Source organism: Balaenoptera physalus, assembly GCF_965194825.1.
Source record: "Balaenoptera physalus genome assembly, chromosome: 7".
Lineage (NCBI taxonomy): Eukaryota > Metazoa > Chordata > Mammalia > Artiodactyla > Balaenopteridae > Balaenoptera > Balaenoptera physalus.
Genome location: NC_138886.1, coordinates 91,954,001 through 91,979,558, shown reverse-complemented (window position 1 = coordinate 91,979,558; position 25,558 = coordinate 91,954,001). Strand labels below are relative to the sequence as shown.

The 25,558-nt window shown below is 42.1% G+C and overlaps 2 long non-coding RNA genes across 2 annotated transcripts; one reads left to right on the top strand and one right to left on the bottom strand.

Moving 5' to 3' along the window:
* The first annotated feature begins 14,511 nt into the window (after window positions 1-14,511).
* LOC309664550 lies at window positions 14,512-25,256 on the top strand. The gene is made up of 2 exons (XR_014265918.1): window positions 14,512-14,678; window positions 25,132-25,256. It is a non-coding gene; the product is annotated as an uncharacterized lncRNA (long non-coding RNA).
* LOC309664548 lies at window positions 20,232-25,011 on the bottom strand. The gene is made up of 3 exons (XR_014265916.1): window positions 24,849-25,011; window positions 20,835-21,616; window positions 20,232-20,677 (listed from the first exon to the last, which is right to left on the bottom strand). It is a non-coding gene; the product is annotated as an uncharacterized lncRNA (long non-coding RNA).
* Window positions 25,257-25,558: the final 302 nt, after the last annotated feature.

The window sequence follows — 25,558 nt, the reverse complement described above, 5'->3', positions numbered from 1 at the left end:
CACAAGCCACGTGGCGCAGCCCAAAACAAAAACAAACACAAAAACAAAACAAACAGAAAACAATGTCCCATTTTGTGACACCGTGTCCTGAGTAAAGATGTTACCAAGTCCAAGCTTGCTGTGCTTGCCGCACGACAGGCCAATAAGTCGGAGATGAGGTGTTGAGGCAAGGAATATGACTTTATTCGGAAAGCCAGCAGACCGAGAAGACGGCGGACTAAAGTCTCAAAATAACCATCTTATCGGGGTTTGGATGCCAGTTTGTTTTATAGCACAGAGATGGGGAGGAGATGAGGAGGTAAAGTAAAAGGGCCATAAGTTTTGCGAATATCCCCTGGAATGGCCAGCCTCAGGGAGGGGATGTGTTAATTTCTTCTTAATTGCAGCCATCCACAGGTGGACAGAGTCCGTATGTTTCCCTGAACAAAGGCACTTTGGTTTAACATTCAGGCAGAGGAACAGGGTTCCCCGAGGCAGGCCATTATGTACAGACAGTATCCTTTTAGTGAACAAAAGCAGCGGAAGGCAAAGGTTAAAGTAAAAGAAACAGATCCAACGTGTAGTCAGATTTGGCTCCTCCCTTTTCCAATTCCCTACTGTCAATGTCCATTCCACAGTCTTGTGGAAAAAGGGGTGACGGCCCTTCTAATTGCTTCGTCAGATGGAACTTTCTGGGAGTGTCCACCATCGGTGCCAGTGTTCCAAACGTTGTTTTTATTTTTTTTTGTTCCTCTCTGGAAAGTGTCTCCTTTACACCTGTAGCCTTAAAAATATATTCTCAGCCTAAAAGTTGAGAGTTACGATCTATTTGACGGGAATTTTGAGAGCTTCAAGCCTGGGAAGCAGCATCTCAAGGTAAGGAATTTAGCAGTTTTCTATGTATGGGAAGATGCAAGAGTCTGGGCTCACTGAAATCATTCATTTGATATGTACCTCAGCTACCCGGGGCCTGTATCCTATATTCTCATATCCTGAGTTTCGTCAGGGCTCACCGGCTCACGTTGGAGGGCTGCAATCGCTAATGACTGATGTGTCAGGCAATATTCCATTTCTCAGATCCTCTCCTCTTGGTCAGGATTTTGACCAATATTTGGGAGACACTTCAGGATCAAATTTTGTCCCATGGTGCTGGGAGGCTCATCCCAGGTCAGGGGAGAATTCTTGATATGCCACTCCAGGTGCTAGTTTTTGGACTAGGCCCTATTGATAATTAAAGATCCTCTGGATCCTCTATCTAATTATGACCCAGGAGACATTTTCCCTTGTTGCTTCCTCCCATACCTAGAATCACACTATTACAATTATTTTATGTTATAAATGTGATCTATTTCCTCAAGATGTTTAGCCATAGAAGTATTGTTGGAGGCCTGGTTACATACTGGGTACTGTAAGAGACACCAATCTTATAAAATAGACAGGATATAAGTAAGTAATGCAGCTAGTAACGTTAACAAAGACACAGTGCAGCAGGGAGACACAAAGAGCAAACAATCTGGAAACAAAGAACAATGATCAGTATAACTACTTGTAATCCAATTGCAATAGCAAGCGACCAGAGGTACCATAACTGAGTTAGTGAGCCATCCGCTGTTTCAGTGTACCAGCAGTGCATACTTAGACATGCACGGCTTAATCTTTGAGACAAGCATACGCTACTGGCAGGATCAACCAGGTAGAGAGAAAAAGATAAATGTTTCAATTCTGCTTACAAGGGTATAATTTAACAAATTACTGTAAGTCATAATTAGTTTAAGGGGAGAGTTTTGCTTACACCTGGAAAACACAGATTTAAAACAGTCATTTTTCAGATAGAAACCATAAAAATTATAACCATAGTCACCAGTTTACCCAGTCATGTGCAACTAATCGTTTTTGTTAACAGCTTTATGAAGCCATCAGGTTTCCCATTAGAATTCTTCAAGATCTTACCCAGTTCACCTTTATGGTCTGAAAACCAGAAACTTGTATTTATCCGAAGGTCCCTTCTATAAATCTTCTTGAAGAGGAAACATTTTTGCAAAAGCATCAGAGTGAAACCATAACTGTGTACAATGACGAAAGACTTAAAAGGCACTTTTTTTTGGGGGGGGGTGTAATTCAGATTTTATTGCTTATTATGTCATTCCATACAACTTTAGGTAAACACGTTGAGAAAATATACTGGGAGTATTAAACAGATGATGGCAATATTGATGAAAATGTTCAAGTGTTTTACATAAGGTAGTTAAGAGTCACCGCTGCCACCATCACCCCCCCCCCCGGAAATTTGTACATTTCGTATAAAAAGAGTAAAAATAGTTCATTGGCATTTAACTAGCATTATTCCTTGTAATCTATGAACCACGATATGCCTGAATAATTTCAGAATCTTCAGAGCAAAACAAAGCATTTTTTTCCAATAGCAGACATAGCAGTTTCAGTTTCTTTAAAAAACAAGCAAACAAATCAGCACAACAAAAACTATACACACAACCCCAAAACAAAAAAGTTGGCATATTCCAGTGGTCCGGAATTTTGACGTTTCTATCGCATTAATTCAAGAAATAAAATGTGATTCAGCATTTTAAAATGAGACAAGCTTCTTCACCATAGTTATACTTACTTTATAATTGAATCGATTTAACTGAAGCCAATGTTAACCCAGCAAAAACCATGGATATAATCAAACTGCTCTTTTGATAAAGAAACTCCTTTAAAAGTTAACTATTCTTTAAAAACTCAGACCCGAGCTGCACAGGTGTAATTGAGGAACCAACAACTGACTTCCAGAAACCACAGCAGCAGTTCTAAGTGTTTTTGAAGCTGGGGAGTATATACAGAATCACTGTAAACGGCACATACACATCAGTAACTTCCTGCTAAAACAGCATTTGAAAGACTTCTATGTCTATTTTTACAAAGATGAGTGGGCTGAGACATACATTTGGCTACTTGAAAAGAAACAGAGAAGGCACGTTTAAATCTGATTACGATGCAATTGACAAAGTAACGTGGTTACTGCGGTGACATGCAACACTTTCCGATAATAAAGAGAATTCTGACTGGTAACATTTTACCAGGACATACCAAATTTTAGGAACTCCATATAATCTGTAGAATACCTGTATCATTTGGCATACAATGTAACCTAAGAAGATTTATTGCTTATTTCACAACACTTCCCGTGTAATTCAACATACCAAGTCAACCGAATTAGTTAATATCTCTCTTTGGGATGTTTCAGGGGCCCTTTGAAGCACCCCAAAGTTAGCTAGAGCTCAAAGGAACTTCATTATAATTTGATTTGGGAAGTTTTGTCCGAAAAATAAGAAAAGGGTTTAAAACAGTCAGATAGGATCACATGTCACTGTGAAACAATAGTTATTCAGTTAGCCAAAGTAACAATAAAAGATTTCAAAGGCAAGTACAGAACAGATCTCTTAAAAGGTAGAAAAACTTAAAATCTGGTATCAAAGGCAGGCCAAAATCTTAAGAAACCTTGTCTTCTTAACAGAGAGAAAAGCGAAATTCAAGTTTTGCACCATCTTACTTTTAAAATTTATTGACTCAATTAAACTTATTTTAAACTTAGTCAATCCTGACCACGTACAGAACTCTTTTTTTCAGGGTCCACTTTCCATAAACCTTCTGTCACTTATTTTAGCACAATTCTGACTTTCAAGTGGTCAAATAGCTGGAGAGACTAATTTTAGATAGACCTTCCTAAAAGATAAGTTTTTTTTTTTTTAATTTTTATTTATTATTTTTGGCTGTGTTGGGTCTTCGTTTCTGTGCAAGGGCTTTCTCTATTTGCGGCGAGTGGGGGCCACTCTTCATCGCGGTGCGCGGGCCTCTCACTGTCTCGGCCTCTCTTGTTGCGGAGCACAGGCTCCAGACGCGCAGGCTCAGTAGGTGTGGCGCACGGGTCTAGTTGCTCCGCGGCATGTGGGATCTTCCCAGACCAGGGCTCGAACCCGTGTCCCCTGCATTGGCAGGCAGATTCTCAACCACTGCACCACCAGGGAAGGCCAAGATAAGTATTTTTAAAAGTTTACCTAAAGCTCTTATTTCATTTGCATTTTCTTTCCTTAAAAGTTTCTTCACATCAAGTTATTTCCTTGCTGACAAATTTGCAATAGATATAACAAGATTTTATTTAGCTTATATTAAACCTAGGCACAATAAAAGTATTATACTTAATGTTGATGACTCTAACAGCATGTCTATATTAATTAGATCAACAAACGAACGTTAGTACCAGGTCTTAATTAATACTGAATATTTCCCAGTTCACATGAACCTGAAGCTCATTTAGCTCAACTTCCCTTGTATTTAGAATAGTTTGGTTTGTAAGTGCTCACTTTTCTTTAAGCCAATTAAATAGAGTTCATCCACAAATCAACCTCAGCAATGTTATCCAAAGACAAAGACACATACGAGGACACAAACATACAGAGACGTCATAGTTGTCATTTCCAAATTTCAGCAGGGAGTCAGGTACAGCCACGTGAAACCCATCAGTTTACAAAAAGAGGTTGGATTCAAATTAGGTTTCTGACAGATGGAAAAAATCAAACTCACTTGTCTAGATGGCTGAATTTTTACAGAAAAGACACTTAGGTTTTTTATTTATCCTTGATAAGTCAACTTCTAAATTACTTTACCCTCTTTTAAAAAGATGCATTTTAAAAAGATGGCAGAGATGAGGGTTCCGGAGAAGACCAGAAAGGATGTTTGCATCTCAAAGATACAGGCAAGTTTTTCCTAGGATGACTTTGTTTCCCCTTTGTTTAATATTTACAAGCCTCTTAAGATAAACAGGGAGGGTTTGGGGAGTGGTATCTATTGGAGAGTCAATCAACTCGTTCCCCACTGTCAAAGTTCCCTGGGGCTCCTGTGGGGAAATTAGAATCGGACGCCTCAAGTCCAAGGGCGTCTCCTGGCCTCTTATAGGTTGTCAGCACAAGGGAAATTGCCCTGCTGTGGAAGTGGCTCCCGGTCCAAATTGGGTGGCCTGTGGAGTCTTAGATGGTGATACTAAATCCGGCTCCTGTGCTCTGGGGGTTAACACAGAAACTTCTATTTGATCCCCGTGGGTAGGGGAAACAGGAGGTGGTGAATATGATGGCGGCATGGGGGGAGAGTGGGCAGTTGGAACAACTGCCGGTTCAGCTTGCTGTTTTGCAAAACACTTGTAACTGCGAGATCCTATAAAAGTTGAGTGAGCCATTCAGGGGCTACCGCCCTTCTGATCCTATATTTTGGGTCCGCACCCTATTACAATAGTATATCATGTGTTTCTTAGTCATAGGCTCAGGGCTACGTTTCACCCATTTATCTAATATAGGCCCCAAAGGGCTCTCCTTCTGGGTAGATGGAGTATTTCCCATTGTGTACACCAAAACGCAAAAGACGCAAGCAAACTCTGGCATCAGTGCACACCAAACCAAGACCAAAACCAACGAACCAGTTCCCAAATCGGTTCTGAGGGGGTGTAGTGGTGTAGGGAGCAGCCGTCTGGTCCAGAAGCCCACAGGCAGCTAGGAGGAGCTGTGTTAGTCCAAAGGATCCGGGACTCATAGTCCATTCTCAGCCCAGAAGGAGCAGCCAGGGGGAACCAGTGGGAGGGCTTGACTAATTGACCTTTGTGCCTGCTATAAAGCTTATTGTTTAGCTCTTCGCCAGTAAAATATGGAGGGTTTGTACGTGGCTGCATAAATGGGTCTACGAATGATGGACAAGTGTGGTATTTGTTGCCTCCGGAGTGTGAAGAGACCTAAGTAAGACGAGTTGGGCTTGCTATAGTGTGTTGGGGGGCTGAATAGTTAACAGCTGAGGTTTAGCTGCAAGAGGAATTTCCTGGCTTTTAGAGGATCAGTTAATGCCCAGAAATGTAATAGTTGTGGAGAGCCCTTGAATTTTCTGTGGGGCAGTAGCCCACCTGGATGTTATAGATGGGTCACCAACCATGTTAGGGCCTCGTGCACCAATCTCCTGAGGGGCTCTGGATTAGAACATCAGTATAGTGCCAGACGGTGCAAGGGGACACCAGGTCTTGCCAGCAAAGACTGTGGGCAATAGCTGGGCTGTTAAGATAGCCAGTAGGCAGACAGGTTAAAACACACTGGGTGCCTTCTGCAGTAAAAGTAGACTGCAGCTGGGACTCCTCAATAACTGGCACTGAATAGAACATAATAGCTAGATTGTCACAGCAAAGTAATTCCCTGGAGCCCTTTGGATATCCTTAATTAACTGGACAGTGTTGGAAATGGGAGCCTTAATAGTGGGGATCAGCATTGCTATTTCAGTAGTTGCTTATAAGGCACCACTCATTAAGAGCAGGCTTTAATAGCAGCCAAATGGGGGAATTGAAAAGGAGAAATGGTGTGTTTAATGACTTCTTCTTGTCATAAATTTTGAATTTTGGGCTGCAATCCCACAGCCCCCTGTCATACATGTTATTGGGGGATATTTGCTGTCTTAGGTGGCAGTCTTATGGGCTCCCAATATTCAGCTTCCACCAGGAAGACCAGGGATTTGGGTTTGTTCCAAATGGCGTTGCGGTACATCAGGGCATCCATAGCTGTAACGGGAAAGGGTAGGGCCAAAGGGGCTACCACCACTAAACGATTTTAATAAAGATTGTTTCAGTAGTGACATTCAATGGAAGTTGAATGCTTTCCACTCCCCTGACTATTATGCGTTGTAATCTAACGTGTGGCCCTTGCTTATAATTGAAGGGTTTCCCAGGAAGCACTGTAATTTGAGCTCCAGTTGTCAATGAGAGCCATAAGACAAGTTGTTTATGTGTGTCCCAAGGATAATTAGAGAAGTATATGGGCAGTTGTCCCAGAGGAGGGCCACGCTCCAGGGATCTGTCAGGTCCCTAAGGCAGAGGCCTTGGCAGAGGTCAGGGTACAGGATTCGGGGAGGTGACAGCTGCCCATCACTCCATTCTGCTAAAGAGTCTGTAACGCCTGAGCAAAAATTTCTACCTTGTGCTTGGGCTGTCCCAGGGTTACGTCATTAGGGACCCCGATCTCCAGAGCTGCCAATACAGGGAGGTCTGTTAGTCATCCCATGAAGGATGGAGCTGTGTGAAGCACCACCCCTTGGTGGAGACCAGTAAGGGTCCCAGAAGCCCCTATATCCCTTAAGGGTCCTCTGTTGGGTTCCTGGCCGATGGGGCAGCGGGGCCCATATGCCTTTAGTGGCAAGCGAGATTTGGCGCTTCAGAAAAATTATCTTTCTCATATCTAGCTACAACATGGATGCAGTCCAATGCCTGTTGTACTGTATCTGACGTTTCTTTAAATTGTAACAGCATGGCTTTATAATTAGGGGGAACACAGTTCTCCCCCTTCCCTTGGACAAATTTTTTCTAGAAAAATTTGCATTTGTATCATGGTATAGTTACATGTCTCTGTTTCTTGTTCATGCTGGTCATCGGATGTTTTGGTGCAATGGATGGTGACCGGGAATACCTGGAAGGGAGTTTTCCTCTTCCCTGACTCATATGCTGCCACTTCCAGTTTAGGGTGTCCCAGTCAGCCTCGGTGGGGTCAAGGGATGATTTGCAACAGCAGCAAGAATTGCAGCAACATAGGAGGCACTTACCTCAGCGGCATTTGCCCGCTCGGGGTGCCATGATGCCCCTGGTAGAGCTGCCTCTGTCATGGGTTAGGGCTGTGTGGGGAGCTCATGGATGTATGTTTGCCGTATAGGACGGTTTGGGGTAATAGTAAAGCTGTGTAGAGACTGTGTATGTGTGATCTGGGGAGAGATGAGGGGCCTGAGTGCCTTTATGAGTGTACGGTTGGTGTAGCATGGTGCAGCTGGGTGGTGGGGCTGGTTCTGGGTGTTTTGAGGCTGTGTGTGCAGGCATTTGAGAAGAGGTAGGGGTATGCATTTTAATGTTTTGTGTGTTGGATCTGTGTGTATTCAGAGTATAGGGGTTAAACATATGCTCATCCTGTAGGGTAAGAGTTTAGGGAGTGTATTTTTGGTGTGGAGGAATTTGCAGAGACTGGGGTTGTCAGTGTAAATTGGGGTTGCTAGCTGTGTGTGTATAATCAGGGGATGTGACAGAGGCTGTTTATAGTATCTCAAGAGGGAGATGGGTGTACGTTTCTATTGGGGGTGTGAGTTCATCATGTGTTGTGGGGGGAGTATTTAGGAGAAGGTTGGAAACATTGTGTCTCTCTGATGGTATTTTGTGTTTGTCTCAGCTTCTGAGGCATTGTACATACGTGGATGTTCACAGCTGTGGGGGGACTGTATGTGTTATATTTGGATTTGGGGGGTTGTGTCTTATATTAAGAAGTATGTGAGTTTGGTTTGAATGTATTTGGCTGTTGTTGAAGGGTTTGTGTGTTTGCATTGGGAGGTTATATGGGGTTGGGTGGATTTTTGTGGGATATGAGGATTTAGGTGTTTGATTATCGGGGGCCGTTGGGGGTGTGTTTTTGTATTCAAGACTGTGGCTGTGATTTTATTGGGGTTTGTAGTGCATGTATATTGGAGCAGGAGGGTTCTGGGCACACAGGCATCTGCTTATAGGTAGGGAGTTTGTGTGTTTGAGGATGTTTGGAGCTCTGTGGGGCTGTGTGATGGTGGCACAGGCGACTGTGGGCAGGTGGAGTGTGTGTTGGGCTGGAAGGGAAACTCGAGGGCATGTTGGTGACTGTGAGGCGCCCATGTGAACTCCCACGTGGACTGACTTTGTTCCTTCTGACCTTCTATGGCTTGTACCCATCCTGATCTTCTGTGGCAGCTACTCCCCTGGAATGGTCAGCAATACTCTGCTCATTCTTAGCCAGATGAGTCAGGAAATGTCACTTCCTCTGGCAGCTGGATGTGTCTCTTGCAAGTGAGTGGTCCTGGAGTCCAGGGTGCAGGACTGGTGGACAGATGCCGAGTGAGGCTGATTCCCCCATGAGCCCTCTCCTCAGTGAGGTGGCCAGGAGGTCAGGGCTGTATCTCCAGAGGGTCAGACATGGCCAGTCCTCTCTAGAATGTGCTGGAGGGGCCAACTCATTGAACGGACCCTGCCAAGAGATAAACAGACCCTGAGGACAATTCCTAAGGGAGAAGTCTATACCTACCCATCTTCCACTTTCTCCTTTGGATGGCTTCTGCCACAAGGTAAAAGCTAAGCCCCCTCACACGGCCCTTCTTGGCCTGGTCTTACTGACCGGCCAGTCTCTCCCCACATCCTGGCTCACTCTGGGCCCTCTGGTGATACCAGCATGAGGCCCCTGTGCATGTCAGTTCTCACCTCCTTGCCTTGGCCCTTGCTGCCCTTGCTGTTTGTCCTGCTCTTCCTCCCCCAAGGCCGTGAGTCACCTTCTCTAGGTGGGAAGGATCCACTGAAAATGCAAATTTGGGTAATTACTGCATCACCTGAGTCTCTAGCACGTGCCAGGCACTATGACGCTTGCCAAATCCATAAAAACCCCACAAAGCGGATGTGTTATTAGTTGCACTTTGCAGGTGATGAAGCTGAGGTTCAGAGGTGAGCAACCATGACCAAGTACCCTGTATGTACCAGAATATCAATCAGACTGGTCAGCGTATCCAATAAAGCCAAACATTAGTCTGATCAGGACGCCTAGATGCCAGGCTGTAAAGGCGCAAAATATGTCCCAGCAAGAGAAGGAGCAGTGCCAAGTACCCCAGCAAAGAAGCAGAGTTCATATCCTGCTTTCTTAATCAAAATAGCTGCAGATCAACCCACAGTTTCCTACTCTGTTAATAGGAGGAAAATACCAATGTGCGTTGTCCTATAAAACTACCTTAAGATAGTATGTATGATCCCGAGTGCTTTGGTAATGACCCCAAATCATCATCATGAAGTTGGGATACTTCTTAAAACACTGCAAGTCTTACACACTGGCATATAGAATCTGTAAAGTCAGTTCTTTGGGTAATGATGGTAGATAGAAGTGGCCCAGAAGGACAGAAGACAGAAAATAGAGCAGAAACTATTTGTCCAGAGGTGAGAATGGGTCATAGCCAAGGTTCAAGCATTACTAGGAAGGTGGTGAAAATCGTAATGGGCACAGAGTGTAATAAGTCAAGGATATCTAATGTAGTTTCCAATGAAAGTTTGTGAAAGACATATAACTAAAAAGATAATAGGCTGGGCGGTGAAATAGTACAAAACATTTGATATATTTTTTACAAGGATAAAAGAAGATAGAAATGAACATTAAAGAAGTAGGTCAAATAGAAAAACTGTAAGATGGTAATAACCTCACAGTGTGATGAGGCAACTTAGATTTATTTTGTTTAAATAAATTGGTAGCCTATATTTAGAGTAGTTTTAAGTTGAAAGAGAATTTGAGCAGAGTATAGAGTTCCCATACACCCCCTCACATCTATTCCCCAAACCAAAGTTTCCCCTATTATTAACGTCTTGCATTAGTGTGGGGCATTTTTTACAATTGATGAGCCAAAGTTCATACATTCCTATTAACTAATATCCATAGTTTACATTACAGTTTACTCTGTTGCATATCCTATGGGTTTTGACGAATGTATGACAGGCATTGACCATTACAGTATCATACAGAATAGTTTAAGTGCCCTACCTTTTCCAGGATGTCATATAGCTGAAATCATACAGTATGTATCCATTTCAGTTTGGCCTCTTTCATTTAGCAATATGTGTTTAGGGTTCCTCCATGTCTCTTCCATTTAGTACTCTTATAGCTCAAGCTGCCATAACATAATACTATAGGCTTGGTGACCTTAACAACTCACAGTTCTAGAGGCTTGGAAGTCTAAGATCACGGTGCTGGCCAATTCAGTGCCTGGTGAGGGCTCTCTTCCTGGCTTGGAGACAACTGTCTTTTCACTGTGTCCTCACATGGTGGAGAGAGACAGAAAAAACTCTCTGGTTTCCTCTTACAGGGGCACTAATAGAGCCTAATCCTCATGACATCATTTAATCTAATTACCTGCCAAAGGCCTCATCTCCAAATACCATCACTTTGTTAGAGCTTGAATATATGAATTTTGGGGGGACAGAATTCAGTTGATAGCCTCATTCTTCTAACAGTATAAAATATGATGAATAAAGAAAGCTCATCATTAAATTATCTCTTTTCTAGAGTTTCTGTCCCCATGTAGTTATCAACTCCTGGGTAAGATAGCCTAGGAAAGCAAAATTTTAAAAAACACATGAAGAAGTTTTTTTGTATCTCAAAATGATTTGAAGGCAAGAAACAGTGTTTGAGAGAAAATTGGGGAACCTTCCTTGCATAAGAAAAGGTGATATTCCTGTTCAGAGTTGAATGCCATTTTGGAGCCAGTCAAGCCAGGCTGAGGAAGCACATTCTAAGCAGAAGCAATAAAAATTGTGTGCAAAGAGCCAGGCTTGTTCTAGAAATTAAACAAGCTCCACTGTGAATGTGGAAGAGTGAATGAAGGGATGAGAAGCAGGATAGGTGAATGGAAACTAGGTTACAGAGGCCTATGAGTACAGATGGGCATATGCATGTAAGAACACTACTCATGGCAGGGAAAGAACCACCTGGATGTATCAGAAGGAACAAGTTCTTAACACTCACAAAGGGAAAAAAAAAAAGAAAGCCTGGTCTTCCCAGCTAGAATGGAAAACTGTTTAATACATGAGTATTCAGAATAGTTTTCAATCCTGAAATGTGGGGAAAAATTTAACATGGTCTAAACATTACTTGGGTTCCACCTAAAAAGCTTAAAAGCAAGACTCAGAAGGATAAAATTATTTTTAAGTAATTTAACTGCATCCCAGAACAAAGTTCAAGAATATGTACAGAAATATTAAAATATTTAGCACCAGAAAAGGAAAATCTACAGTGACTGTCATTCAATAAAAAAATTACCAGGTATATCAAGAAGCAGGAATATCGAACCACAATGAAGGGAAAAAAAACCTAATTAAAACTGACCCAGAAATAGAAAAATTAAAGCATTAGTAGACAACAAAACTAAAGTAGATATTATAATTATATTTCATATTTTCAAGAAGCTACAGGAGGGATTGGACATGTAAAGGAAGGTATTTTTAAAAAAGCAAATCAAAGTTTTAGAGATTAAAACTAAAATAGCTGAGATTAAAAGTACATTGGATAGAATTAACAGTAGATTAGACATTGCAGAAAAGAATTAGTTAACTGAACAAAAAGCAATATACATTATTCAAAATAAACACACAAAGAAAGAAAAAAAACTTTAAAAAGATATGAATATCAAGAGAATGGGAAGTCAAGTCATAGATGGGGAGAAAAAATTTGTAAAAGACAAATCAGATAAAGGATTGGTATGAAAATATACAAAGAACACTTAGTGCTTACCACTAAAAAAAGAGGACAACCTGATTAAAAGTGGACAAAAAATCTAAACTGACACCTCAGTAAAGAAGATATAAAATATCAAATAGGCATATGAAAAGATGCTCAACACCTTATGTGTTTGGAGAACTGCAAATTAAAACAACAATGAGAAACCACTATGCAGCTATGAAGAGGACAAAAATTCAGAACACTGACAACACCAAATGCTGGTGAGGATGCAGAGCAATAGGAACTCTCATGATTGCTGTAGGGAATGCAAAATGGTACAGACTCTTTGGAAGACAGTTTGGCAGTTTAATAAGAGAGTAAATATACATTTACCATAAAATGCAGCAATCAAGCTCTTTGGTATATACCCCAAAGAGCTGAAAATTTACGTCCATACAAAAGCCTGCACATGAATGATTGTGGCAGCTTTGTTCATAATTGCCAAAAATTAGAGGCAACCAAGGTGCCCTTCCATAGATGGATGGATTGAAAACAAACAAACAAACAAACAAACAAAAACCTGTTCCACATTCATACAATGGAATATTATTCAGCAATAAAAGGAAATAAACTACCCATGAAAAGACATGGAGGAACTTAAATGCATATTACTAGGTGAAATAAACCAATCTGAAAGGGCTACGTACTGTATAATTCTTAACTATATGATATTTTAGAAGGCAAAGCTATGGAGACCGTAAAAAGATCAGTGGTTGTTGGGGGTTTGGGAGGAGGAAGGGAAGAGTAGGTTGAATAGGTGGAACACAGGGGATTCTTAGGTCAGTAAAAGTATTCTGTGTGATATTACAGTGGTGGATACATGTTGTATTAGTCAGAATTCTCCAAAGAAGCAGAACCTATAGAATACATGCATGTGTTTGTAACAGGGAATTAGCTCTTATGATAATGGAAGCTGAGTAATCGCACAGTCTGCCATCTGTAAGCTGGAGACCCCAGAAAGCTAGTGATATAATTCAATCCTAGTCCAATGGCCTGAGAACCAGGGGAGGTGGTGATATAAATTCCAGTCTGAGGTCAGGAGAAGATGAAATATCTCACCTCACACCATGAGGCAGGAAAAAGGGGCAAATTCTTCCTTCCCCCAGCTCTTGTTCTATTCAAGCCCTCAACAGACTGGATGATGTCCACCCACATTGGGGGTGGGCAATCAACTTTACTGAGTCCACCAATTTCAATGCTAATTTCACCTGGAAATTCCCTCACAAAATATACCCAGAAATAATTTTTAATCTGGGTCCCCCATAGCCAGTTAAGTTGACACATGAAACTAATCATCACAAGTCGACCCTGTGTCAACATGACACCCATATGCATCTCCTCAAATCTTACTTAATCCCCAAATAAGACAATAACAAGGTCTTAATTCCACTTGATATGATACAACAATTCTGAGTCCAATCAAAATACACTAACCCTATCCCCAGAAGAGGAGGTAAATCCTTGTGATATAACTATAATGTAAAATTAAGAGTACTTCCATATTATGATATAAAATCAATACAACTCATGTTACATAATAAGGGAATATGAGAGAGAAAAAACAAATACACACTTAACACAAATATATTCATAGCAAAAAAAAATGGTGTACTCATGACAATTACAGTCCTCGTTTCTGTAAGTGGTCAGTTATAGCTGGTCTTTGTAACTACTTTCTTATACCCATTCTGTATTCTTTCTATCTTCAGCAAGCACCTCAGCAGATCGTGGTTCTTCCCTGGTGGGTGACCAAATCCTTCCTTCTTGAATAGTCTGGGTCATTAGTAGCCCTGCCTAGACTGGGTTGTTGTAGTTTTCCACTGAGCTTAATCAAAGAACATGGTAATACTAAGGGATGCCTTAAGCGATCTACTATATCCAGATACACTTTTCCTTACTTCCGTGTGGAAGAGTAGTCCGCAGGTAGTATCCTTGTATCAACAAACACTTTCCTTTCCTTCTTTGTCTGTTGATTCAGAGGCATGAGGAGCCCAAGGTAGCTGGGTGTTAGTCTTAACTCCCAGTTCTTTGGAATCATTGCTGTGTCTCCTGGTAGAAGTATTTTCCCCTTTGGAACTCAGACCAGCAGAGCATAAGGTCACAGGAACAAAAAGCCAAAAGTTGATAGTGGGTCACTAGGGATAATACTGAAGAGTTGAAAATAACTATTCTCATTTTTGTCCCTTAAAATTCCTGGACCCGAGAATGCTGGCTATGGAAGAAAGAGGACCATATATTGGACTCCAATTCAGAGCATATACAACCCTCTGGAGAACCTTGCCCTGGGACAAGCAGAGGTATTGTCACATAGCCAGCCCTGTAACTGAGTCTTCAGAAGGCCATTCCACCATTCTATCAAGCCTGCTGCTTCAGGTAAGACTAGTGAATTCCAAGGGCCCATTGCATCACTTCATCTGCTGTGAAATGTATTCCTTGATCTTGAGCAATGCTTGCAGAATCCCATGACAATGATAAGTCATTCTGTAAGATCATGGATGGTAGTTACGCAGAAGTGACGTATGCAGGAAAGGCAAATCTGTACCCAGAGCAAATGTCTATTCCAATAAGAACAAAATCCTGCCCCTTGCACAATGAAAGCTGTCCAGTGTCATCAGTCTGCCACTGACTAGCTGGCTGATCACCCGGGGAATAACACCATATTGAGGGCCCACTGTTGGTCTCTGCTGCTGGTTGATTCTTTTTGATTGGGAATTCAGTAGTGGCTGTAGCCAGGTCAGCCTTGATGAGTGGAAGTCGATATTGCTGAGCCCATGCGTAACCTGCGTCCCTGTCACCGTGGCCACTTTGTTGATGAGCCCATTGGGCAATGACAGGGGTGGCTGGGGAAAGAGGCTGACTGGTCTCCAGAGAACAGGTCATCCTATCTACTTGATAATTAAAATCCTCCTCTGCTGAGATCACCCTTTGATGATGAGCATTCACATGAGACACAAATATCTTCATGTTTTTCAACTATTCAGAGAAATCTGTTCACATACCTCTTCCCCAATTTTCTTTATGACCAACTTTCCAGTCATGCTTTTTTCAATTCCTGACCACCCAGCATGTCTGACCATTTCTCCTTCCAAGTGTTTCTCCCTCAGCCAGGTGCATGGCCTCAAGTTCTGCCCACTGGGAGGATTTCTCTTCACCACTGTCCTTCAGAGACGTCTCAGAGAGGGGCTGCGGGCAGTAGCTATCCACTTTTGGGTAGTGCCTGCATATTGTGCGGAACCATTTGTAAACCAGGCCTGCCTGAGTCTCCCTCCGTCAATTAATAGTAGGGAAGTCCCCTTGACGTCATAGGTGCAGGCTGGGAGAGAAAAGGTAGTGTAGCCGAAGTGAGGACTGTGGGCCTTTGAGCTACTTCTTCATGGAACTTCCTTGTGCCTTCAAGACCTGCTCTGGCCTGATCACATATATACCATATCCATTTGACGATGGAGTGCTGCTGTGCATGTCCTCTGTTATGGCTTGGTGGTTAAGATACCACTTAGTTCATGATGGGCAGCTCAGGCCACATGGTAACTTGATGGCCCAAGGTTAAGTGTTGAGTCTCTACAAAGTTCAGTAGCAGACCTCTTGTTTCTCAAAAGGAGACTAGTTACCAAAATGATGGAAGGGCCTTGCTCCACAGTTCTTAAGGCCTGTGCTTTGATTCACCTATGCGGGCCTTCAAAAGGCTCCAGACAGCATCCTTATTTGCCACAGACATGTCAACACCATTGTGTCTTCTGGATCTTATGGCCCAAGTGGCAAAGCAGCTTGCACTGCAGCCTGGACCTGTTACACAGCCTTCTCTTGTTCTGGGTTCCATCCTAAACTAGCAGCTTTTGGAGTCACTTCATTAAAAAGTCTGGAGAAACACATCCAGATGAGGAATATGTTGCCTCCAAAACCCAAAGAAATCACTAAGAGCTGTGCCTGTGCTTTGGTTGTAGGAGGTGTCAGAGACGACAACTTATCCTTCACCTTAGAAGGGATATCTTGACATGGCTCATACCACTGGGCCCCTAGAAATCTCACTGATGTAGGAGGCCATGGCATTTTGTCTTATCTATTTTCTGTCCTCTGACACATAAATACCTTACCAACAAATCTAGAGTAGTTGCTACTGCTCGTTCACTAGATCCAACCAGCATAGAGTCAGCAGTGTAATAGGCCAGTGTGATATCTTATGGAAGGGAGAGTCAGGTGTATTTTCTAGCAAACTAAATAATGGCATCAGGCTGGAAAGTTGATATACTCATGAGGTAGGACAGTGAAGGTGTATTACTGGCCTTGCCAGCTGAAAGCAATCTGCTTCTGGTGGGCCTAATGGACAGGGATGGATAAAAAGGCATTTTCCAGACCAAATCCATATACTTACATACCATTTACCAGGGTGAGTGTTAACTTTCTCAAGCAATGAAACCACATCTGCAACAACAGCTACAATTGGAGTCACCACCTGGTTAAGATTATGATAATCTACTGTCATTCTCAAGATCCATCTCTCTTCTGCACAGGCCAGATAGGATGTTGTAGGAATCACCACCCCTGCCTCCTTCAAGTCCTTGATGCTGGCCGTAAACTCTGCAGTCCCTCCATGAATGTGGTATTAAATTTTATTTATTGTTTTCCTAGGTAGAGGCAGTTCTCCTGGCTTTTACTTCGTCTTTCCCATCATAATAACCCTCCCTCCACAGGTCAGGGAACAAATGTGGAGAATCTGCCAGCTGCTAAATATGTCTATACCAAGTATACATTCCAGAACTGGAGAAATAACCACATGATTGGTTTGGAGAACCATTGGGCCCATGGTGAGACAGAACTGAGCGAAAACTCCATTAGTCGCTTGACTTCCATAACCTCTACTCTGACTTTTGGGCCCCTGCAATGTTTTAGGTCTCTTGGAATTAGTATCATTTCAAAGCCAGAGTCCGTTGTTCCCCAAAAGGTCTAATAATTTCCTTTTCCCCAATGCACAGTTACTCTGGTAAAATGCCAAACATCATTCTGGGGACGGCTGGGGCAAGAATTGACAGTATAAACTTTCAGAGTGCACTGGGGTCCTTCCTCAATGGGGCCCAGCCTCTCCTTCATTCCAGGGGTTCGGGATCCATAAACTGGCTCATGTCTAGGAATGTATTGAAGGGATGTGACTCTCTGTTTTTATGATTTAGGTTCGACTTTTATTCACTTGACCTAGCACTTTTCTGCTTATACAGAGAAGTACAAATTTAGTAGGCTTCCTATCTATTTCACTTCTAGGAACACCATGATCAATTAATCAACACCATAAGTCAGCATGAGTCAGACTATTCTGATTGCTGCTTTGACTCTGCTGTACATTAAGGTAACCATGTCCACTTTGCCTTCAGTGGTTGAATATTGTCACTTGGCCCCTACCACCTCAGGATTCAATTACCCTCTTTGCATTTAGGTTTCCCAATGCAGTGACTGCATTTCCCACTGTGAGGTCTGATCTACAGAGAAAGCAACCATAGAGTATTCAAGGTGTCAACTGAAAAAAAATGCGCAACTTAAAAGTTGAAAATTATGTTGCATTTGGAACATAACTGAGGACTTAAGCCTGGGATACAGCCTCTCACATAGCTCTGGGGACAGTTCCAAAGAGAAACAGAATATATAGGAGTTTTGCAAAAAAAACCCAAGTAATCAAACATCAAAACTTTCCTGCTAATTAAAGGAAAACCAGACATCTCAAGTTAACGATTTTAACACTTTTCTATGTATGGGAAGATGTAAGAATCTGGGCTTAATAAAATTATTCCTTTGATATGCACCTAAACTATCTAGGGCCAGTATCCTGTTCTTCTACATCTTAAATCCCCTCAGGGTGCACTATCAGGGGTGGCTGCAGTGGCTGGTGGCTTGGTGGCTGCAAGATCCTTTGTTTACTGGTATGGCAGGTGACATTCTTTGTCCACAAAGGATATTGGGGATCCTCTCATAGATTTATTCCTCACAGTATTGATGGAAGGTAAAACTTCAGGAACCCCCCAGTCAGGTGAGCAGGTTTTAAATGACAAATCTACTCTAACATTCCTCTATCCCTAAGCCTCTGAAGTTCTTCTCTAGCTTAAACTGAGGCAAGTCCAGCATTTCCAGGGTACTCATGGGGGGCCACCTTTTGGCCTATGTTTCAGCCAACCAACCAACAAAACTGCTAGAGCCCTTTCTAATTCCTCAAGCTGCAACAGTAAATGCAGAAGCCCTATTTAGTGAGCCCATACATTCAGCCTCATTCAACCTTATAAGGAATTCCTTCTTCCATTTTCCCACCCCTTTAGTACTTATTCCCACACATTTCCCAAGATTTGGTCTGTGTAACTTAGCAAATGGAAGTCATTATTTTGGAATGTAATGCACTTCCTCATGAGTCACAGATTGTATCCCACCTTTAGGGACCTGCTGAGCTTGAGTCTAGTTAAAGGTCCAGATGTAAGGTGGGGTGGTAGGGGTGGGTCCTGAGGAGACTAATAATTATGTTACATGACAATTGCGTCAGGGGAGGCTATGACCCTTTCCTCAGGCAATGCAGGGTTAATCCCCTCAGAAGGAGATGGAAAGGCTGATACCCTGTATGTAGAGAGGCCGCTTCCACTGGGGTTGAGGAAGCCATCTCTGCTGGGGCCGGGGAGGCCAATACCACTGGTGATAAAAGATTCATCACAGTTTAGGGGCTCAGTATCCCCAGCTTCATCAGGATCTTCCCACGGGTCCCCATCCCGACTTATAAGATCCAGTTCTTTCCCAATCAATGCCCTCACATTGATTCAACAGTAGATGCCCTTCAAAACTGGGAGTTCAACTTGCATTGTAATTCAACCAGTCGCACGATGAGGTTCTGTGCTTGATTTCCAGCCCTGTAGCTACAGGAGACAGTGGTCTCCTTCAGGGCACATGGTCATTTATGTGGCACTTGAGCTGGGAGTTCAAATCACCAAGTTCATCCTTTTCTTTCAGTGACATAAGAAGCAACAGAACAACATAATTATATACACTGGTTTTCCAAAAATGTTCAAAAGTATCATATACGTTCATCCCAGAGAAATTAAATTTTATGTCCATGCAAATATCTCTACATGATTGTTTCTAGCAGCTTTGTTTGTAATAGTCCCAAACTAGAAACAATAAAAATGTTCTAGAATAAGTGAATGGTTAAACAAACCGTGGTACATTAATACTATGAAACACTACTTAACAGTAAAAAGGATTAACTACTGATACATGCAAGTACTTGGATGGATCTCAAAAAACATGCTGGGTGAAAAAAGCCAACATTTGAGGTTGGTGTTTGAAGGTCACATATTATATGAATACATTTATGTAGCATTCTCAAGATGACAAAGAAGGAGACAGATAGGTGGTTGCCAAGTTTTAGGGATGGTGCATGGGGGCCAGGGTGGGAGGAAGGTAAGTGTGACTATATATCTGGGTAACAGGAGGGAGATCTTTGTGGTGATGGAACAGTTATGTATCTTGATCTTGGTGGTGGCAACACATGTGATAATATGGCACACATATACCTTGTAGCAATGTCAATTTCCCAGCTTTGATAGTATCCTATTGTTAGATAAAATGTAACCAATTAGGAAAACCGGATGAAGATTACTTGGGGCTTTACTGTCCTATTTTTGCAACTTCCTGTCAGTTTATAATTATTTCAGAAGAAATCATTAAAAAAAGTAATGTGTTCAAATAAGAAAAAGTCTATATAGAAGTGTTTTTTTGAGGGTGCTAAACTCTTCAAGACAACTTCAACTTTCAGGCAATCATTTTATCATTTGTAACATAATAAGAGAAGCAAAAATTGTATTAGGGACTATATCTTGGGGAAAATTTAATGTAATTTTTGACACACTGTATTCGAAACATTCGTTTCTGCTGAATAATATTTGCTAACTTTTGAGATAGGTTAACCGCAGGTAGATAAGTCTAGTAACCAATGAATAACATGAACAGAAAGGCAGTCTCTTAAGATACGTGATATCATGCTCTATGGAATTTTTCATTAATTTAGACAATTTTGTAGAGCTCCGATGTCAAGGTAAGTGACAAGTCCAAAGCTGCTGAAACCTAATGAGAATTACAAGAGGTTACATGGTAAATTGTGGCAAACCGATTCCAGCGGTCCCCAACTTTTTTGGCACCAGGGACCAGTTTCGTGGAAGACAGTTTTTTCCACGGAAGCAGGGGGGATGGTTTAGGCAGTAATGTGAGCTACAGTGGCGGGCGTGATTCAGGTGGTAATGCAAGCAGTGTGGAGCAACAGATGAAGCTTCTCTCTCTCTCTCTCACCCACTGTTCACCTCCTGCTGTGCCCCCTGGTTCCTAACAGGCCTCGCACAGTGGGTTGGGGACCCCTGGATTAAGCGATGAAAATAAATTACAGAGCTGCTATAGAATTTAAAGACTTCACAGTGACATATTGTTTGAGAGACTCTGAAGTGATTTCGTGGTGTTTCCAAGTTTGCTGGGGACTGGGGACCAGGCCCAACCCAGACTATTTGGCCCCTGTACCGTGATCTTCCCTGAGAGCCAGGCTCTGTTGCTTTCCTGCACACTCCTCGCTCTTTCCTCACAAGTTGTCTTCGTAGCACTGTGCAGCTTTAGCCAGATTTCAGGGCACAGAGAGCCTGCCTTGAACTGAGAGCATCTCTCCCACACATGCGCTTGAGGGCAGCCTGGGCTCTGCTCAGCTCTGAAGAGTCAGTCTTCAATGAACCCTATTACAGTTAAGGAGCTTCTCTGTAGCTTAAAATACTTGAGAAAGAGGAAAGAAAACTATTGTAGAAAATATCTAATTGGAGCTATCCCAATCATATTTTTCATCAATGACTTTTGTGATTCCAGGCTTTTATAAGCGCAATGATTCTGACACATTTTTAGGGAGAAAAGAGAGTGTTCTTTCCTACTTTAGTTATACTCTTTCAGTCACTGTAGTTTCATATTATTGAATGTACAAGACCAAAAACATCCACATATTCATATTCGCATTTGGAAAGGTGTGCTTTAAAAATGTTTTTTAAATGCATTCTCACTATCAAAGTCACAAGAATACCTTCTGCAATAGGGAGGAAAAGGTGACTGTTATTTCTCTGTAAAATCAAATATGATACAGACCAAGTGGTAGGCATTCAATGAACGTGGCCCCCGAGACCATGTGTGGTGGTGATAAAGCCCTGGGATAGGAGTGCTGGCCAGGTCCTTGGTCTCTGGGTGAGTTCTCTTCATCTGTTCCATTAGAGGACTGGTCCAGAGTCCTTTCAGCTTACGCATTCAATGATTCTGTCCCACTAGTTCTTAGGCAAAATAAAACAGAACAAAACAAAACAAAATCAATAAAAACCACTTAAAAAGTAAATGAGCAAACTCTGCCTGACCTAATGTGAAGGAGTCACTTACTGTTCCCTATTTTGAGTGGTATCCTTGTAATACCTATAAGTGGTTATCTATCTGGGTATTAAAATGTTTTCATAAGGACCTGCTGTACAGCACAGGGAAAACACTCAATATTTTGTAATAACCTATATGGGAAAAAATCTGCAAAAGAACATATATATGTATATGTGCATATATATATATATATATATGTATGTATAACTGAATCACTTTGCTGTACACCTAAAACTAACACAACATTGTAAATCAACTATACTTCAATAAAATAAATAAAAAATTTTAAAAATTGTGTTTTCATGAGTAGATGCTCCATGAACGAGCTGCTGGCAGGGGACAATGCAGTGTGCTGCATCCGTGTGCTTTTTCTGTGCCAAGTATTATTTGAGGAAGGAAAAAAACCTGCAACAATTCTGCTTTTGCAACATGACTTGAATCACCAGAATGTCTAGAATTCCTGTGTTCTCAAGGTGCTATCTTTCAGTTAGCATGGAATTAAGGAGATGAGGGGAATGGAAGTCTAAAATTCAATCCTTAACTGTGAAATGCTTATTAATGGAGGTACATAAAGCTTAATATATTGGAAAGTGTGTGGACTCGGTCATTTAGTACAAAATATTTGGGGCTTACTATGTGACAGGCACCGTGTGACTTGCGGTGGATGTGTAAGGCTTGGATGGTGTTCCCAGGAAGCTCAATATTTAGTGTGGCATCTTCACTCTAGTTCTGCCAATAATTAACCATGTGAGCACTTTGGAGGCTGTTTCATCGGCACTAAAAAGGAAAATGAGAGCACAGGGCCTGAGTCTCTCAGGGGTCCCTGTTTGCTTCTGTGAACCTGCTGAGAGTAAGGAATGTATTCATGTGTCAATTGGAGGATAAACTGTTACGTTCTCTTCTTCTTTTGATGTATGTACATATGTATGTATGTGTTTATTATTTATTGATTTAACTGAAGCTTAGGATTCTTTTTTTAATTTGGTTCTTCAATTATACACTAAATAGAGTTTGTTTACAATAGGCTGTTCCTTGACAGCTTTCTTCTGGGAAGACATGAAAATACAATAATTAGGTGTATCAACTCATTCAGAATGACAATGAATGAAGGGAGCAGATTCCCCTTCTTGGTGCCTCTGGCAGCCAGTGTGAGGGCCTGAACCTTGGGCTCGGCCACTGGGATTCTGCAACCCAAGACTGAGAGTCAGGAACAAGTGGGGAAAAGATTAAGAAGCAGTCGGATTTTATTGTTGTGATTGCAGTTGTGGAGTTCTTGGGGGAGGGGGGCACCACAGCAGGCAGGAGCAATGGCCTGTCCAGCTACATGGATGGGTCCAGGGCAGCTGAGCTAGAGCTCTTCAGTGGCAGAAGCAGTACTCTGGGTCACATCTTTCTTTTTTTGATTGGTATCATTTATTTTTGTTAATTAACTTTTATTGGAGTATAATTGATTTACAACGTTGTGTTACTTTCTGCTGTACAGCAAAGTGAATCAGTCATACATATACATATATTCACTCTTTTTTAGATTCTATTCCCATATAGGTCATTACAGAGTATTGAGTAGAGTTCCCTGTGCTATACTGTAAGTTCTTATTGGTTATCTATTTTATATATAGTAGTGTGTATATATACATCTTGACCATTTCTATGACACATTGTTTTATAGGACCTGACTATTCTTCTGAACTAGTGACCACTTCCACTTTCACTTGTGAACCATTTAATGACCTGCTTACAAACCCTTTTCTTCCTGTCACTAAGTGGCGACTCAGATTACTTAGAGATGGTCTGACCCATAGGAGGGATGCGTCCACCAGCTGGCACAACAGTAGCTCCCTGAATTAAAGCTGATGCTGCCCCTGGCATCCTGGGCTCTGCTGATCACTAGGCAAGCTGGGAAAAAAGTGTTATGAGATGGGTGGGAGAAATCCTTTGTGATGATCAAAGGGATCTTGTGTCCTGCCTCCCTATATCTATAGCTTATGAAAATTCAAGAGGCAACAACACCACATTGGCTGGGCTGTGAAGGTCTCAGTTCCTTCAGAAATGAAGGTCTGGATCATGTCACCAAGTGAAGACACCAATGAGCCTGGTACTGGCTGAGAACAAGGTGACCATGGAGCAGAGAGTGGCTGAGGGACGTCACAGTATCACGAATGATGCAGAAGCACATGCCTACACATGTTTCCTTCCATGCTCCATAACTCATCTTCCTCCTCCATCCCTTTCCCTTGTCAGACCATTTTATATAGACCACTATAGTGATGGTTACATTCACCATTACTCTGTGGGTTTCTGATGATGTAGATGTGCCTGTGACCGTCTTAGAGGAGGATTAGACAACATCCAGAGATCCTAGGATTGGGGCTGGATGCAGAGACTTGAGGTTTTCTGCCTTTGGTGAGTGGGTGGTACCCTTCCTTATCTGAAAGATAATTGTGTTCAGCAAGACTTACAATTTCTGGAATTTGAAGTGTGTATGTTACTGACCAGGGTTCTTGGCCTCCTTAATCAATAGAAATTGATCAGAGACCAGACAAGAAATTCAGGCAAAGCTTTATTGGGACCCCTGCTGCAGCAGGGGGAGCGAGAACAAGCAACAGGTTCCCTTGCTCGCTTCCTGGGGGTGGGGGTGGGGGCAGCTGGTTCCTTATATGGGGGGGAGGTAGTGGTGTGTCCCGGGGTTGGGCCGGAGGGGTGACTTAGGTGGTCTGCCCACCCCTTTGGTGGTGCTGAGTGCAGGGGGCATGCGCAGAACCCAGCCTTTGCTCCCGACCCCCGTTTTTGCTTCTAGCTCTTCAGAAGTGGCAGTTGGGCTTTTATGGTCTTTCTGTATCTTTTGTCCAGAATTTGCCCCAACTGTGCATGCATGCAGTTATTTTTAGTCCCTTATAGTTTCTTTGCATTTTGTTGCTCTAAGAGACATTTGTCCAGGTGCAAGCACTGCAGCACTGCAGCAAAGGCTCCCAGGTCCCAGCCTGTTTCATGTACATGAATAGATGTAAATCTGGGAAACTGTGCTTGTTATTTTTCGACTGTCCAGCACCCACCCGCCCCTGACTCTGTGGAATTAACCCAGATGTGATTTCCTATTGAGAGGCAGCGTGTTTCCTGCTACTGTGGAAACCACTTCACCTGCAGATGAGAGTGGGGCTGTGACCTGCACTCTGTGTTAAGCAGGTTGTTGTTCTTTTCTTCCACCCTTTTTCTTCTCCTTCTTCTTCTTCTTCTTCTTATTATTATTTTGGGATAAGAACACAACGTAAGATCTATCCCCTTAGCAAATTTTTAAGAGCACGTACAGTGTTACTAACCTGAGGCACTATTCTGTAGAGAAGATCTCTAGGACTTATTCATCTCGCATAACTGGAACTTTGTTTCCTTTAACTAACACCTTCTCTTTTCCCCCTCCCCTCAGCCCCTGCCAACCACCATTCTACTCTGTGCTTCTGTGATTTGACGATTTTAGATTCCTCACGTAAGTGGTATCATGTAGTATTTGTCCTTCTGTGTCTGACTTATTTCACTTAGCATAATTTTTCCACATTCATTCATGTTGTCACAAATGGCAGGATTTCCTTCTTTTTTAACACTGAATAATAGTCCATTATATATATCTCACATATCTTTTATCCATTCGTCTGTTGATGGACATTTAGGTTGCTTCCACATCTTGGCTATTGTGAATAATATTGTTGCAGTGAATGTAGGAGTGCAGAAATCTTAATGAGATCCTGATTTCAATTCCATTAACTATATACCCAGAAGTAGGGGAGGTTCCTCAAAAAAAACTAAAAATAAGAGGATTGTTAGCTCTTGGTTGGTCCTGAACAGGCAAAAATAAA